Below are 13,162 nucleotides of genomic sequence, written 5' to 3'. Positions count from 1 at the left end.
GGCGCGGGTGGTACCTCCTTGCGCGCCGCAACCCTTGAGTCCCTTGCCTCGGGTACCCTCATGTGTGGAATCGAACATCCATAAACGTTTAAAAGCGAATGTTTTCCAGGTCACTTGATCAGCGCCATAGCATAGACTGACCCGGGAGGAGGTACTTAGGCCCATTGCAATGTTCTCGAAGGAGGAAGGGACTTGTCCAAGGTCACACAGCTTTATAGAGGCAAAGCTGTGATTTCCGTGAAGTGCAGGGTCTTGTCAGAGCGCTTTCTAGAAGCCTTGTAACATCCAGGGCACCTGCTGGGAATGTGTTTCTTTGAGCATTACTCGGGCAGCTGTGAGATGGCCTTTATGACCAGGCCCCCAAGAGGATGACAACTTGAATGTCCATTAGCCACAGACGTGTCACTTGTAGGAGAGGTACCCACACCTTGTTCTGCTTGGTGAATTGTTACAGACAAGCACTGCACCAGTTACCTCAGGAAAAACAAACAAAGAACCAAAAAACGTGCAGTGTATGCTCCAGTAGTTAAAACCAACGTTGTGGTTCAGATCACCATCAGGAGCAAGCCTAGAAAATCTATTCTGGAGTTGCTTTTTAGGAGGTAGAGACAAAAGCTAATTCACTGAGGAACTACTCTTGTGTTGAGTCCTATGCCATGACCAGTGAGGTACAAGACCAGGCCTAGGCTTGGAGGTACTTACTACCTGGCTGTGGGGCACACAAGAGAATATTAAGGATTTTTTTCCTGGGGAGTGATGCCCACATTCTCACATCCATCCCGAGGTTTTCTGATTCTAAAACTGTGTTCTTTCCTCTATCTGGAAGTGACCTTGGATATCATTGATTCTAACCTGAATTTTGAAAGGAGAAACTGGAGCTCCTAAGGGAAAGATCCTGTGAATCGTTACCCAATAGGTCAGTGGCCAAATTTATACTGCCTCACCTACTGAGTAAAGGTTGGACCATTGGGACAGGCCACTGTGGATCCAGCAAATCAAAGGAGGGGAAAACTGCATCCAGTCATCCAAGGTGGATGTATCTGAGGTTGGAGGTGAAGAGGAATATTCTACAGTCCCAAATCTTTTTTTATTTTTTATTTTTTAATTTTTATTTTAGAGAGCATGAGCCGGGGAGAGGGCCAAAGAGAGAGAGAAAGAGAAAGAGAGAGGGAATCTTAAGCAATCTCCCAGTTCAGTGAGGAAACTGATTCAGAGCTCGGCCTCACAACCCTAGGATCATGACCTGAATCATAATCAAGAGTTTGACACTCAACTGACTGAGTCACCCAAGTGCCCCCTACCCAAATCTTTTCTTCCTAAGAACTGTGATGGAAGAGGTACAAAAATGCCCATTGTTCAGATTTAAAACTTTTTTCTTCAACTGGTAAGTTTTTTGTATTAGAAAAACTATCTCTATATAGATATAGATTAGATATAGATATAGATATAGATATAGATATAGATATACATATAGATAGATATATATGGGTTGCAAGAAATACAGGTAATCAAAAAAAAGGAAATAAAAATCAACCATACTTGGAACACCTAGGTGGCTCAGTTGGTTAAGTGTCCAGCTCTTGGTTTTGGCTCAGGTCATGATCTCCTTCTTCATGGGATCGAGCACCACGTCTGGCTCCACACTGACAACACAAAACCTGCTTGGAATATTCTCTCTCCTCTTTCTGCTCCCCCCCTCACTTGAGCACACTCTCTCTCCCTCTCTCTCAAAATAAATGAATGGACTTAAGAAGAAGAAGAAGAAGAAGAAGAAGAAGAAGAAGAAGAAGAAGAAGCAGCAGCAGCACTGATCCTCGTGGGGAAATCCTCAATCCCAGGGATCAGTACACCATCAATCCGAGGAGAAAAAAAAAAAAGTCAACCATACTCTAATCATTTAATGATTGCTATTTGGTTTATGCCTTCCAGTCTTTTTTTTTTTTTTTTTGAAACGTATAAATACACATTTTTCTTCGAAAAAGGTAGGATCATGCCATAATACTTTTTGGTAATCTACTTTCGGTAAAAAAAAAAATAATAATACAAACTGTGTATTTAAGGTCTACAACATGAAATACATAAAGTGTGGGGCGCCTGGGTGGCTCAGTCGGTTAAGTGTCCGACTTCGGCTCAGGTCATGATCTTATGGTTTGTGAGTCCAAGCCCCGTGTCGGGCTCTGTGCTGATAGCTCAGAGCCTGGTGCTGCGTCGGATTCTGTGTCTCCGTCTCTCTCTGCTCCTCCCCTGCTCATGCTCTGTCTCCCTCTGTCTCTCAAAAATAAATAAACGTTAAAAAAAATTGAAATCCATGAAGTGAAATGATTATTACAGTCAAGATAATGAACGTATTCAGGGGTGCCTGGGTGGCTCAGGCAGTAAGCACTCAACTTCGGCTCAGGTCATGATCTTGCAGTTCACGAGTTTGAGCTCCATATCAGGCTCTGTGCTGACAGGTCAGAGCCTGGAGCCTGCTTCAAATTCGGAGTCTCCCTCTCTCTCTGCCTCTCACCCGCTTGTACTCTCTCTGTCTCTCAAAAAGAAGTAAACATTAAAAGCAAACAAATAAATAAAGTATTTTTTAAAAAAGATAATGCACATATCCATTGCCTTGCTTTTTTTTTAATGGTGAGAGTACCTGAAATCTTTGGTATTCTACTTTTATTTATTTTTTCAAAATAAATGAATAAACTTTAAAAATTTACAAAAAAATAAAGAATAAACAATATATAGTGAATTTTCTTGTGTCAATACACATTTCTACCATATTTTAATGGCTATGTATTCTGTCATATAAATGGACCTTATTTATTTAACTTGTCATATTTGGGGGAACATTGTTGTTTGTAGAGTTATTTCTAATTCTTACTATTAAAAATATCCCAATAGTGAATGTCCTACAGTTAATCTTTGTACAGTTCTAAGAGTGCATCTTTAGGATAAACTTCTGGAAATGAAATTGCTGCATCAAAGAGTTATAGGTTTTTGCATGTATGTTCATGAAGAATATCAGTTTATAACTTTCTTTTTTTAGTATCTTCATCAGGTTTTCATATCAAGGTTATTCTGGCCTCATAAAATAAATTGGGAAGTGTTCCCTCTTCTTTGTTTTGAAAGAGTTTGTGTAAGATTGTTATTTTTTTCTTCCTTAAATAAATATTTGGTAAAACTCACCACTGAAGCCATCTGGCCCTGGAATTTTCTTCGCAGTAAGAGTTTGATATAAATTCAATTTCTTTAATAAGTATGGGGCTATTTAGATTTTTCTTTTTTCTTATATCCATTGTGATAATTGTGTTTTTCAAGGAACTTGTCCACTTCATTTAAGTTGTCCAAGTTATTAGAATAAATTTACTCATAATATTTTATAGTTCCTCTTACTATCCATAGCATCTATAAAGATGTCCATTTTTGATTGCCTGTTGTTGGTTATTTTTGTTTTCCCCTTATTTATTGACAAATCTTGCTAGGATTAAAACTATCAAATTTTATTAATCCTTCCAAAGAACCAACTTTTGACCTTGTATTTTCTCTTTACATTTTCTCTTTTATTAATTTCTGCTCTTTTATTTCCTTCTTCTACTTACTAAGAATATAATTTGTTCTTTTTCTAACTTCTTAAAGTAGGAGCTTACATCACTGATTTTATATTTTTCCTTTTTTAAAATACAAGCACTTTCTAATAAAGCATTAAAAGCACATTATTTGGGGGGTGCCTGGATGGCTCAGTCAGTTGGATGACCGACTTTGGCTTGGGTCATGATCTCACGGTTTGTGAGTTCGAGCCCCGCATCGGGTTCTGTGCTGACAGCTCAGAGCCTGGAGCCTGCTTTGGATTCTGTGTCTCATTCTCTCTCTGCTCCTCCCCTACTTGTGCTCTGTCTCTCTGTCTCTCAAAAATAAATAAATGTTGGGGCGCCTGGGTGGCTCAGTTGGTTGAGCCTCCGACTTCGGCTCAGGTCATGATCTCATGGTTTGTGACTTCGAGCCCCGCATCGGGCTCTGGGTCGACAGCTTGGAGCCTGGAGCCTGCTTCGGATTCTGTGTCTCCCTCTCTCTCTGACCCTCCACCGTTCATGCTGTCTCTGTCTCAAAAATAAATAAACATTAAAAATAAATAAATAAATAAATAAATGTTTTTAAAAAATTTAAAAAGCACACTATTTTTGCATCCCACACTTTTGTTATGTCTTCCACTTTCATTGAGTGTAAAATAGTTTCTAATTTCCCCTTTAAAATTTTTTTGATGTATATCTATTTATTTAATTTTTAAGTGTTTATTTATTTTCGAGACAGAGACAGTACATGAGCAGGGGAAGAGGCAGAGAGAGAGAGACACAGAATCTGAAGCAGGCTCCAGGCTCTGAGCCGCTAGCACAGAGCCCGACATGGCACTCAAACCCATGAACCACAAGATCACATTCTGGGCCAAAGTCAAATGCCCAACCGACTGAGCCACCCAGTTGGCTCAATAAACACCCAATGTTTATTTATTTTTGAGAGAGAGAGAGAGACAGAGCATGAGCAGGGGAGGGGCAGGGAGAGAAGTCAGACATTTAACCGACTGAGCCACCCAGGTGTCTAATTTCCCCTTTGACCAAGGGTTATTTTCAAATACCTTGAAATTTATCAATCTTCAGGGAAATGCAAATTAAAATCATAATTAGATACCATTTCACATCCACTGGAATGGCTAAATTCAAGAACGCTGATTACAATGGGTGGTGGCAAGGAAGTACAGCAATTGGAACTCTCATACATTGCAGGTGAAAGTGTAAAATGATAGTTTTGAGAAGTGTTTTTGTAACTTCTTATAAAATTAAACATACATCTATCATATGATCCAGCAATTCTACTCTTAGGTATATACCCAAGAGAAATGAAAACATATGTCCACAAAAAGGCTTATACACAAATTGTTCATAACAGCCGTATTCATATATAGTCCAAAAGTGGAGAAAGCCCAAATGTCCATCAGTAGGAGAATGGGATAACAAATTATGACATTCATATAAAGGAATTCTACAACAACAAAAAGGACGAACTACTGACACACTCAATAACATGAATGAATCTCAAAATGATTATGTTAAGCAAAAGAAGAAAGTTACAAAAGTGTATGAACTATACAATTTTACTTATAGAAGTCCAGAAATAGACTAAACTAATTTTTGGTGTTTGAAGTAAAAAAAGTGGTTGCCATTACTGGGGAGGTGATTTATCAAGAAAGGGATCAAAGAAGTTTTCTGGGATAATGGAAATGTTCTATATATTGTTTTAGATGGAGATTACACACACACACATGCACACATATACATATATAATTATCAGAACCTATGGAACTGAACATTAAACATCTGTGCATTTTATTATATGTAAATTGTGTATATCTCTATATATACACGCTATATATATTGTAAAACAAAATTGAATTTTTTTTAGTTTATTTTGAGAGAGAGAGAGAGAGCTTGGGATGGGCAGAGAGAGAGGGAGAGAGAATCCCAAGCAGTCTTCGCACTATCAGCACAGAGGGATGTGGGGTTCGAACCCGTAAATCAAGAGATCATGACCCAAGCCAAAACCAAGAGCCTGATACTTAACCGATTGAACCACTCAGGCGCCCCTAGATCTTTTTTTTAAGTTTACTTATTTATTTTGAGAGAGAGAGAGAGAGAAAGAGAGATAAAAGGGGAGGGGCAGAGAGTGAGGGAAAGAGAGAATCCCAAGTAGGCTCCACACTATCAGCACAGAACCTGACCCAGGGTCTCACAAACCAGGAGATCATGGCCTGAGCCAAGATCAAGAGTCAGACGCTCAACTGACTGAACCACCGAGGCGTCCCTAGATCTTCTTATAGAATACATTTCTCCTTGGAGTGATTTTTCCTCCCTGTCAACCCACATGGATCTTAGAGCCCTCAGTTTACCTTCCATTATCCTACTGAAATTGTGAGCACACTGCATTTGATCTCCCCTCTTGGCTGTGAACCCAGTAGTGCAAGCATTTTTGTATTTAAAGTTTTCTCTTGCCAGAGAGAAGATGATTGCTATGCTCTGAGTAAAGAGTACAGCCCAAACAATTTGGGAACTCCTTATTTTTAGATATCAGCCTCTATAGGCAAGTTCATTGTGTCTTATTAGAATGACTGAGGAAGGAGTACTCGGTAAACATGAGTTGGTTTTATAGCTGCATCGGTATGATCCCTTTTGGTGATATTTTCTAAGGTGTACTTTTAAAACATAAAAATGTCTCCCACACATTCCAAACTCTGAGAGAGCACCACCATTTGAGGCTATTAGAGATTATCTATTAGATATCAATCTATTTCCTTGGAAAGCTAGGCTTTGTGCATTTGTGTGTTTTTTTTAATATTTATTTATTTTTGAGACAGAGAGAGACAGAGCATGAATGAAGGAGGGTCAGAGAGAGAGGGAGACACAGAATCTGAAGCAGGCTCCAGTCTCTGAGCTGTCAGCACAGAGTCCGACGTGGGGCTCGAACCCATGGACTGTGAGATCATGACCTGAGCCGAAGTCGGTCGGCCGCTTAACCGACTGAGGCACCCAGGCGCCCCTAGGCTTTGTGCATTTGAAATAGCTCATTTTTTGAAGGTCAAAAATCAGAATAGTGGTAGCAAAGGAATTGTACCAGATTTTACATTCTTTTTGTACAGCCACTCTCTTTTGTTACATATGTTTTGGGGTGTGCTGCTACCAGCATTTATTCTGTTGTTGAGGTCTGGCCCTATATCCATTGCCTACTTCATGGGAACTGCTAACTAAAGAAATGACACTAGCTTTGCCACCTGCCTCCTATAACACTTTCTTATGTTTGCTGGCAGCCTAGTTTTAGCCTAAAAGTCATCTTTCAGGAAGCTTTCCTGACCAGTCACTCCAGACTAGGTTAGGTGCCCCTAGATTAGAGTCCTACCATCAGAGATTGATCATATTTTATTGTAATTGTTGGACAACTGTCTCATTCAATAGACTGTCAGTTTCTGGAGAGCAGAGATATTGTCTCTTTTGTTCCTCTTTTAATCCCCAGTGCCTGGCATATCAAAGACACTTGTTGAATGAATTCATGAATGACTGGCTGAATAATGAGCAGCTCAAGAAAACAACCTTTATACTCACCTGTCGTTGGGCAAGACGGCCGCTTCTTTAACCAAACAAGCAAACAAACAAAAGCATTCCATGGTATTCCAAGACTTTATGTCACAGAACCACAGTCTAAATCATGTATAGAGGGGTTCAAAATCTCTAGTAAGAAAGAGAAATACTGTCCCTATTCTGTCCTTGAGAAGATACCATTATGCAAATGTGGGCTTCCTCCTGGTGAAATCGTCTGAAAAAAGAAGTTGGTTATGCACACTTGTGCTTCTTCCTTTACTGAGGTCACTGGTGCTGAGAGGTAGTGTCATACAGTGACATGGTGATTTAGAGCCAGGGCTCTGCTGTCAGGGGGTTTGAGACCTAATCTGTTATTTATTCATAGTGTGCAGTTTGCACGGGTTACTTGACCTCTTGAAACTTGGCTTTTCTCATCAGTAAAATAGGGGCCATATTCACACCTTCATGGGATTATGAGATTAAATAATGAAATGTATATATCAAGTTCCTGGCCTGAAGGAAGTGTTCATCAAGTAGCCCATGATGATGATGATGACACAATGTTCCTGAGAAGAGCAGCATCATAAAAGACTGGTCTCTGCTCACCTTTTTCCTTGAGGGAAGTGTACAAGCTCAGTCCCTGTGAAACTGGGATTGGTGTCCTGCTTTGGGTTCCAAGAGCCCTCAACCACTGCTCTTTCCTGTGAACCAACAACAAAGGGATGAGAGTGCATCCATAGAGTGGATCCCTAACTGCAGGCTCAGCCCACACTCTAATCAGGGGCATTCTTGGAGGCTTTCAGCCTGGAAAACAGTCTGGCCATTCAATCTAAAGACAGTCTCCCAAACTCCCTCTGTGTCCTGGAGAGGAGGTGGGAAGATAAGGAACACTGGAATGGAAGGCTGTGCATATACAAGTTGTCCACCGAATCTCTTAGTATTCATTGGTGGATAACTTGTATATTCACTAGTATTATTGGCATTATTCAAAGGGAAAGATGAAACAACTTTAAAATGTGACTCTGTTAGTTTTTAAGCCTACTTTGTAAATAAAGGATATATGTATCTGTAAAAGTGGCTTACATAGCAAAGGATGTGGATAAGTCATATATTTATCATGTATGTGTGTTGGGGGGTGAGGGAGAGATTTGTAAAGATAAGAACAGAAATGGACTCAGAGTTCCAGAGAAGTACAGGACCCTTGGGGAGAAAGGTTGTCCTGGAGGGGGAATGGGAAGGTCTAAGAACAATGAGGCAGAACAGGTGGCAATTGAATTCCTGATTTCTGAGAACCTGGTTCTCAGAGTCTATAGCTTAAAAGGGCCTGGCATCTTCCCTGCTGGGAAGCAGACAAGGACCCAGAATTCAAAATCCAATGGCTTTAGCAGCAAAAAAAAAAAAAAAAAAAGTATAACCCTATTTATGTTTTCAATAGCATACAGAGATAACACAATATAAATGATATATGTGGTATATGCCGAAAATAACTTCTGTATTTGCTGGTTACCTGAGAGGGGATTATGAAGGACTTTTGCTTTCTTTTTTTAAAATTCTTTTAAATATTTATTTTTGAGAGAGAGAGAGAAACAGAGCACAAGCAGGGGAGGGGCACAGAGAGGGAGACACAGAATTCAAAGCAGGCTTCAGGCTCTGAGCTGTCAGCACAGAGCCTGATGAGGCTCTGAGCTGTCAGCACAGAGCCTGATGAGGCTCTGAGCTGTCAGCACAGAGCCTGATGTGGGGCTTGAACTCATGAACCAGAAGATCATGACCTGAGCCAAAGTCAGACGCTTAACCAACTGAACCACCCAGGTGCCCTAAGGACTTTTGCTTTCTAAGCCATACATTTTTGAAATATCCAGTGTTTTATACTGAGCATGTATTATTCTTACATGAAGTAAAAAAGTTAGAGTTTTAAAATCTAATAACATATAAAAGCAAAAACTTGGATACAACCTAACTAGTCATCAATTGGGAGAGGCTAATTAGAGCACTGATTACAGATTCATACTATGGAATACTATGCTACCACGAAAAGCATGAGTTAGATCCATACGTCCCACTATGGAATAAATGTCACAATATTGTTGAGTTAAAAAAAAAAACAAAAACTGCAGTGAAATGTGCAATGACGTATACATATATAAAAGTTATGGAGCTGTACACTTGAGATTTGCACAATTTTTTTACAAGTTCATTTATTTATTCTGAGACAGAGAGAGAGAGAGCACGACCTGGGGAGGGCCAGAGTGAGAGGGAGAGAGAGGATCCCAAGCAGGTTCCTCACTGTCAGCACAGAGCCTGCCCAACGTGGGGCCTGAACCCATGAACCGTGAGATCAAGACCTGAGCCCGGAATAAAGAGTCAGAAGCTCAATCAACTGAGCCTCCCAGGTGCCCCAAGATTTGCACAGTTTGTTATACCTCAATTAAAGTTTTTTTTTTTTAATCTTCATGAAATTCTGATTGTGTGTGTCTGTGTTTGTGTCTGTGTGTACATGTGTTGGAATATGCATAGAAAAAGACCTAGACAGTAGTGCCTTTTTTTTTTTTAATTTTTTTTTCAATGTTTGTTTATTTGTGGGACAGAGAGAGACAGAGCATGAACGGGGGAGGGGCAGAGAGAGAGGGAGACACAGAATCAGAAACAGGCTCCAGGCTCTGAGCCCTCCGCCCAGAGCCTGACGCGGGGCTCGAACCCACGGACCGCGAGATCGTGACCTGGCTGAAGTCGGACGCTTAACCGACTGCACCACCCAGGCGCCCCAGTAGTGCCTTTTATAGTTCAAAGAGCATGTGACTCTTGACCTAGGGGTCCTGAGTTACAGCCCCACGTTGGGTGTAGAGATTACTTAAGTAAATAAATAAACTTAAAAAAGAAAAAGATCTAGACAGATGAAAATGGAAATTTTGACAGTGATTACTTAGTTATTCCTGGGGAATTGCATGGGGAGAGTGAGGGAAAGTTCTTTTACTTTTTGCTTTACATTTTTTACATTTAAAATAATCAGCATGATTTGTTTTGTTATTGAAAGCAACAACAAAAAAAGGTGGGGCCCCTGGGTGGTTCAATTGGCTAAGCATCTTACTTTGGCTCAGGTCATAGTCTCATGGTTCATGAGTTTGAGTTCCATGTCAAGTAATAACAACAAAGGAAACAGAAAAAAAATTATTTGTCCTCTGTGGGATTTCCTAAATAACCCCATTGATTTCAGGGGCATTCTGTGGCCTTCCCTTCCTCTCCTCTGGTAAAGAACATGAAATGAGAACATGCAAAAGGTTTCAGGCCAATTGGGCCCACTCTAGATGATGGTGGTGCTGATTTCCCTCCAGTTTACATTAAGGAAATTGAACTTTGGTTGAAATCCATCTTGTTTAAACAAGAAAGCAGACAAAACTTTAATGCTATAGTCTTGCGACCTTGTAACATTAGCACTCCTCCGGGGAACAAATTGGGATTTGGCGGTGAACCTCCGCGTGAACATTACCGCTTTTTAAACGTCTATTTTTACCGATGCCCTAGAAGAATTCCTTTGGAAAGATTCTTGTTTCCATAAAAGTAAGCCATTGGACACCAAGCACGGGGGACCTGACAGGCGAGAAAGGTTTTGAGAAGCGTCCGTCGCAAGGGAGAAAACCCCCGCTAGAGCCGAGCTCCTCCCTGCAGCCTTTGGCTTTGTCCGTCCCGGGGTTGCTGCGTGGGCAGCCTCAGCCCTCCGGAGGGGTGGGGCGGGGAACAAAACCAAACAGCGTCCTTTCCCTACAGTCAGCCCCATGTGCAATCCAAGAGCCACACGGATTTAGAGGGATGGTTGGGCCCAAAGGAAGCTGGAAAGCCAAAGGGATGAACACAAAACAGGGCAGGGAAAGGGACCCCATCCTGCCAAGTTTTACCTTTCAGAATAATGGTAGTGACTGTTGGATAACCCACGTCCATCATTAGGGTGCCAAAGAGGGGGTGCCTCACTAGCTTTTCCTTTTTTTCCCTCCAACTGAAAATATATCTTATATTTTTATTATAAAAGTAACATATGTTTGCTGTAAAGGAGTCAAACAATACAGAAACCTATGAACTGAAAATTAAACCCTCTTCCCCAATTCTACCTTCCCAGGAATAATCACTGGAACAAATGTTGTGTGTCTGTCCCAACTTTTTAATGTAATATTGTATGGCTAAGCGTACACAAGGCAGGACATAGTGCTTAAGAATACAGGCTGACTTTGACAATCAACTCTTAACTGGACATCAGTTTTCTCAAATATAAGATGAGGATAATAATAAATAACAACTGCTACTTAAAATGTTTTTACATAAGTGAACTCATACACATAAGATTCTATAAATTTACTGTTTTCAACTTTATTTTTGAAATATTTATAGATTCACAGGAAGTAGCAAAAATAGTATAGAAAGTTCCAACATGCCCTTCATCCAGTCTCCCCCAATGGTTACATCTTACCTAAAGTACAGTATCAAAACCAGGAAATTGGTGTTGCTACAATGTGTAAAGTTTGATGTCATTTTATCCCATGTGCAGATTCCTGTAACCATCAATGCAATCAAGATTCAGAGCTTTTCCATTATAGCAGAGATTTTCTTCACGGCACCTCTTCATAGTCACAACCACCACCCTTTCACCCCAACGTCTCTAACCCCTGGCAATTACTAACCTATTTCCCAACCCTATAATTTTGTCACTTTAAGAATTTTATATAAATGGAATCACATAATATGTGACCTTTGAGATGAACTTTTCTCACTCAGCATAATGTCCTTGAGATCCATCTAACTTTATGTATCAACATTTGTTCCTTTTTATGTCTGGGTAGTATTCCATTCTGTAATGGACTTAAAATTTTTCTTTTGTTAGAATTTCAACATTTTGAAATCTCTAATGAATTAACTGATTGAGGTATGGAGTGTAAATGGATGCTAACATGTTAGGAAGAGACGACCAGGCAATATGTGCCTTCTGATAGAAGTATACCACAACCAACTATGAAGTAATCTTTTCTGTAAGATTTTATTTTTATTTTATTTTATTTTATTTTACACCCAACGTGGAGCTCAAACCCACAACCCGAGATCAAGAGTTGCATGCTCTACCGATTGAGCCAGCCAGGCACCCCAGTCTTGCCATCAAATCTCTACATTTAACTATAAAGTATCAGGAAATGCAAAGGAAAAGAGGTCAAGACTACCCCCTTGTAAATGCAACCAGGAAAACCCAGATTGTGAGAAACTGCATGCAAACATCACAATATCTTCAGCAAATAAATTTTAAGTGAACACAATCTCACACACACGCACATACACACATGGAGGAAACTTATAAACCAGGGGATATTTAAGAATCACCACACACACACACACGTAACAGTCCCTACCAAAAGCTTGTACATACTCAAAGAGCATTATTAATAACAGTAAAAAAAAAAAAAATGGAAACAACCCTAATGTTTATCAGCTAATGAATGGGTAAACAAAATGTGGTATATCCATACAATGGAATATTATTTGGCAAGAAGAAGTTATGAAGTCCTGATGTGTGCTACAACATAGATGAATCTTGAAGACATGCTCAGAGTGGGGTGCCTGGGTGGCTCAGTCGGTTGAGTGTCCAGCTTCAGTTTGGGTCATGGTCTTGCGGTTTGTGAGTTTGAGCCCCATCTCAGGCATGGAGCCTGCTTTGCATCCTTTGTCCTCCTCTCTCTCTGCCCCTCCCCGCTCACACTCTCTCTCTTAAAAATAAATAAATGTTAAAAAATGTTTTTAATTTAAAAAAGAAAAGAAGACATGCTCAAAGAGAGAATCCAGTCACAATGGACCACATATTGTGATTCTATTTGCATGAAATATCTGAATAGGCAATTCCATAGAGATATAAAGCAGATATGGGGAGATGAGAGAATTGGGGAATGATGGCCAAAGGGAGGGCATTACTTTCAGGGGGATGAAAGTGTAAAATTGATTGTGCTGATGGATGTACAGTTCTGCAGATATATTATAATCTATTATGTTGTATTCCTTAAATGGGTGAATTGTATGGCATGTGA

This window comes from Acinonyx jubatus, chromosome A1 (assembly GCF_027475565.1).
Source record: "Acinonyx jubatus isolate Ajub_Pintada_27869175 chromosome A1, VMU_Ajub_asm_v1.0, whole genome shotgun sequence".
NCBI lineage: Eukaryota > Metazoa > Chordata > Mammalia > Carnivora > Felidae > Acinonyx > Acinonyx jubatus.
Note: the sequence above shows the minus strand (reverse complement) of the source record.